Below are 5,360 nucleotides of genomic sequence, written 5' to 3' on the forward strand. Positions count from 1 at the left end.
TGGTCGATAAATTTCAAACTTACAGTCATCAATTCAATATCGTTTGATGGACAAAGATGTCCTCGGAAAATGGTGTTGAGTCACTTAAAAACTATAAAAGCATGTCATCTTCCTTAAATCAAAGGTATACAATCCACTTGTTTGTTTAGATCTTGCTTTGGATAGTACTATTACTACCACAAGCTATCGTCAGTTGATTGAGTGGAGATTTGGGGTTTGCACACTAAAACTTGATGCCTTCAACATATAAACCATTGTGCACGTACTAACCCAAATACAAGTATACAACAATTGAACAAAGCTACTTTGGCTGCAAAACCGAAAGATTTGTTTGTATGGAAACATAAGGAGACATGTAAGTTGAGAATAAGATATTAAGGTTGCTCTTGGAGGCCTTTTGTTGAACACCCAGTAGAGTTAGCGAAGAAATATAACTTAGCAGATCTACAAGTTCTAAAATTGAGGGAAATATGTAATAATTTTGATACATGGTTTCAGGGTGATACTAAGTTTCTCTGACCTAGAGTCTTGGCTCCCAGTCAGTGGAATCCTGTTCCTCTAAGTAGGTTGTAGTCCCCTTACGTAACATTGTTGCGTTGAGGGCTTGTAGTTTAGTGGGGTCAAGGAAACAGTGAAAGACATGTATTCATTAACCAAAGATTGGAGCCATTTGTCTCTTTCAGAGCAAGAAGTGAACACTTTTGACTTTGAAAGCCAAAACCTTAAGCCAGGTTGCATGTTAGCAACAAAATTCTTTACGAAGCGAGCACTTAGTATAGAAGCGGTGGCTCGCACTCTCTTTTCACTATGGAGGATGAAGAAGCCATTCCATATCAAAGAACTCAGAAACCACTATATGCTATTTACTTTTGAGGACGAGTTGGATGCAGAACCAGTACTTCTCGGTGCGCTATGGAGTTTCGATAAATACCTGATTTCTCTTTGTTCGATATGAAACTGATCAGTCCTTTAAAGAAATTCAGTTTGATACAGTAGTAGGGTCCAAGTTCACAATCTGCCGGCACGATGAATGATGGTAGAAGCAGTAGAAGGCATTTGTCAATCTCTTGGGTGAGTCATTCACTGTAGTGATGAAGACGAAGCTAACGACGGGGAGTTTATGAGGGTGTGAGTCGAGATAGACATCACTAATCCATTAAGTCGAGGGAGAAGGGTGTGGTTTGGTCTTACTAATGAAGGTTGGGTTTCATTTCGTTACGAACGACTCCCAGTGTTCTGTTATTGGTGTGGGAGGCTGACGTACGACACTAAAGATTGCGACGTTTGGATTCGTAGCAAGGGCACCCTTAACATCCAAAACTAACCTTTTGGGGAGTGGATGAGGGCATCCCAACTTAACACGTCAAGGAGGAAGATGATATCGGTGGCTGGGTAGGAAACATAACGAGGAGGTGCCTCTCGAGACGACGACAAACTAGCCAGCCCACCATTACCCAGCGGACGGCAGACGTTACGCCACCTACAGAGTCTCGAGATGAGTGCATCACGAGAATGGAAAGTGCGGATTTTCAGGAATCTTCTAAAACTGAAAATCCGACAAGATTGGTAGAGATTTTCTTGGACAATGATAAATTCCAGGCGCATATCAAGGAGATTGATGAGGCCCTCAATAATAACTTTGATTCTACTGCGTTGATTAATAATCTTGATGATGATATTGATTGTAGGAACGGTGAAGGTGCTAACAAGGAATTTGCTGACAGTAAAAGTGGTGGGCCTATTCAGGTGGAGATGTTGGATCAAGGCCCAAGTACAAAGACCATTACATGTGGTGGGCCTCTGACCAATAGCCCAATTTTAAGAACATGGAAAAGAATTAATATGGGGCCGAAATTTGCAACTCCAGCTACTGAGGAGACCCATGCTAGGAGTAAAAAAGGAGCCCAAGACCATGAACAGAATGAGTTAGAGAATACTTTAAAAAAAGAAGAAAACGGACACGGAGGTGGCGGAAATAAGCAGGTTGATGGCTATGGAATTCAATGAAACAGCGGTGGCTGCTTGGTAGCACCACCGAGGACAATGAGTGCATTAAGCTGGAACTGTCGAGGGCTTGGGAACCTCCGAACAGTTCGAGCACTCTAGGAGGTGATAGCCTCTAAAGATCCCAGCTTAGTTTTCCTTATGGAAACTAAGTTGTCCAAAGAAGATATGACTTGTAAAAAGTACACGCTTGGATTCATGGAAGGATTAGTAGTGGGCAGCATTGGAAGTAAGGGAGGTTTGGCCTTACTGTGGAAGAAGGATGTCATGGTAGACATTCAAACATTTGGCCCATGGCACATAGATGCTGAAGTAGGAGGCAATGACGGTTCAAGGAGAAGGAGGTTTACGGGGTTCTATGGGCAATTGGAGACAAGTAGAAGGGAGGAGAGTTGGTAGATTCTTAAGAGATTAGGAGCTTCAAATTCACTACCTTGGCTATGTATAGGGGACTATAATGAAATACTGAGTGATGCTGAGAAAATGGGTGGCAATCTGAGAGCGTCGAAACAGATGGAGAGGTTCAAAGAAGCTATGAATAGATGCCGTTTCAGAGACTTGGGCTATGTGGGATCACGATTTACTTGGAACAAGGTTTTTACAAATGGAGATAGTTGGTGGGTAAGGCTTGATCGTGCCCTGGCCACCAATGAATAGTTCTCTCGATTCGCAAACGCGAAGTTGCACCATCTGTCCACCACGGCTTTAGACCATTGCATGCTCGCTCTAAGGTGAGGTCAGAATGGGAGACGGAGGAGAGTTGGTGCAAAACTCTTTAGGTTTGAAGCCATGTGGCTCTGTGATCCTCGGTGCGAGGAAGTAGTATGTGATGCATGGGAGTATGGCTTATGTACTTGCACGGGCTATCCATTGAAAAACTGCATTTTCTCGCATTTTCTCCTGTCATGCTCAACTCACTCAGTGGAATAATCGAGAGTTTGGTCATGTTGGCCGCCAGATTAAGTTGCTAAAGAATAAACTATAGGTGCTTGAAGCTTTCCCAGAGAATAACATAGAGAACATTCGACAGGCCAGACTAGCCCTTAATTCTTGGCTAGACACAGAGGAGTAATGTGGAAGCAAAGGTTTCGAAACAGGTATCTGAAGGAGGGAGACAAAAATACAAGTTTTTTCCATACAAAAGCTTCAAACAGAAAACAACGGAACTGGATTCAGGGGTTGAAGGATGATAATGGCTTATGGCAGGAGGGGTTGGATGATATTGAGCATGTTGCTACGCAGTATTTCTCTTCTTTGTTCACTTCTTCTCGGCCCGGTGAAATGACGAAGCTCCTCAACACTGTTCTTCCTTCAGTCATAGATGCAATGAACCAACTCCTAGCCAGAGACTTCCAAGCTTCAGAGATAACACAGGCATTAAAGCAAATGCACCCCCATACTGTGCTGGGACCTGATTGATTGCCCTCGCTATTTTACCAAAGGTTTTGGTCCTTCACCAGCAACTGTGTTATTCAAGCTGCCTTTGACTTCCTTAATCATGGTATTATTCCTCCTGACTTTAATGACACCCATATTGTTCTGATTCCTAAGGTTCATAATCCTAGGAAAATCACTAATTATAGACCCATTAGCTTATGTAATTTGGCTTACAAAATAGCCTCTAAAGTAGTAGCTAATAGATTGAAAAATGTACTATCTATTATTGTCAATGAGAACCAAAGTTCTTTCATAAAAGGGCGCTTTATAACTGATAATGTATTGGTGGCGTTTGAAACGATGCATCATATTAGCCAAAAAATACTGGAAAAGTGGGGGAGATGGCTCTAAAACTAGATATAAGTAAGGCGTACGATAGAGTAGAGTGGAAATGTTTGGAGAATATTATGGGTAAGATGGGTGTTCACCATAAAATGATTGGGGTGATCATGAGGTGTATATCTACTGTCACATATTCTATCTGTATTAATGGGCAAACTTGAGGCAGAATTGTTCCCTCCAGGGGCCTTCACCAAGGGGACCCACTATCACCTTATTTATTTCTCTTTTGTGCAGAAGGTCTGTCCGCTCTCCTTCATCGTGTAGTAGAACGACAAGCTATCCATGGAATTGTAGTGCGCTAAAGAGCCCCAAGAATCTCCCATCTATTTTTTGTTGATGATAGTTTGGTGTTTTGCCGAGCAACCCTTGAAGAGTGCAATGAGCTCCAACGCATATTCACTCTATATGAGGCTGCCTCGGGCTAGCAGCTTAATAAGGCCAAGACCACTCTATTCTTTAGCAAGAATACCCCACGTGCACTTCAGGAGGAGATCAAAAATAGATTTGGAGCCCAAGTCATCCGTCAACATGAAAAATATTTGGGTCTCCCGTCCTTGGTGGGTAGATCCAAAAATAATACTTTCAATGTCCTTAAGGATAAGCTTGGGAAGAAGCTTTTAGGATGGAAAGAAAAGGTATTGTCGAATGCAGGAAAAGAGATTCTAATAAAATAGCCCAAGCTATACCCTCATATGCCATGAGTTGCTTTAAGCTATCGGATTCACTATGCAATAAGCTAGCTGGGATGGTTCAGAAATTTTGGTGGGGGCAAAATAATGGTGTAGACAAGATGGCTTGGCTTAGTTGGGAGAAGATGTGCACACCGAAGGAATGTGGTGGGACGGGCTTTAGGGATCTAAAAGCATTCAACTTGGCTTTGCTAGCCAAGCAGGGGTGGCGGCTCCAAACTTGCACAAACTCTCTATTTCACTGTGTTTTTCGAGCAAAATATTTTCCTCACGGAGACTTCCTTTCTGCATCTTTGGGAGCTAAGCCGTCTTATACCTGGAGAAGCATATTCTCTGCATAGCAAATTGTCAAAAAAGGTAGTCGTTGGAGGATCGAAAATGGGGCAAACGTGCGAGTCTGGGGTGACAGATGGCTTCTTATACCCTTTTCCTACCAAGTAGTCACACAATGTCCAGAAGTTGGCTTTGATGTGCTAGTGACCACCCTTATTGACCACTAGAAAGGAGAGTGGAGTTTGGAGGCCCTTCAACACATTCTTATGCCTTTGGATGTAGAGTCCATCCTATCCATTGCTCTGAGTCCAACTCTGCCTGAAGACCATATTATATGGGCTCTTACCTCTTCCGAAATTTTTTTGGTGAAGTCAGCCTATAAGGTTGCCTTGCAAGAAAGGAGTGAGCAATTATCTGAGGAAAGCTCTAATGCCATGTATATGAAAGAATTCTAGAAATTCATTTGGCGCTTATGGGTCCCAAACAAAATCCGAAATTTCACGTGGCAGGCATGTAGAAATATCTTGCCCACGAAAGCTAACCTGTATCGTCGTCAAGTAACTCAGGATGGCAAATGCGAGGTGTGTGGAAATGCTGAGGAAACAACAGGACATT

Source organism: Quercus suber, unplaced genomic scaffold (genome assembly GCF_002906115.3).
Source record: "Quercus suber isolate HL8 unplaced genomic scaffold, Cork oak 2.0 scaffold_96, whole genome shotgun sequence".
Lineage (NCBI taxonomy): Eukaryota > Viridiplantae > Streptophyta > Magnoliopsida > Fagales > Fagaceae > Quercus > Quercus suber.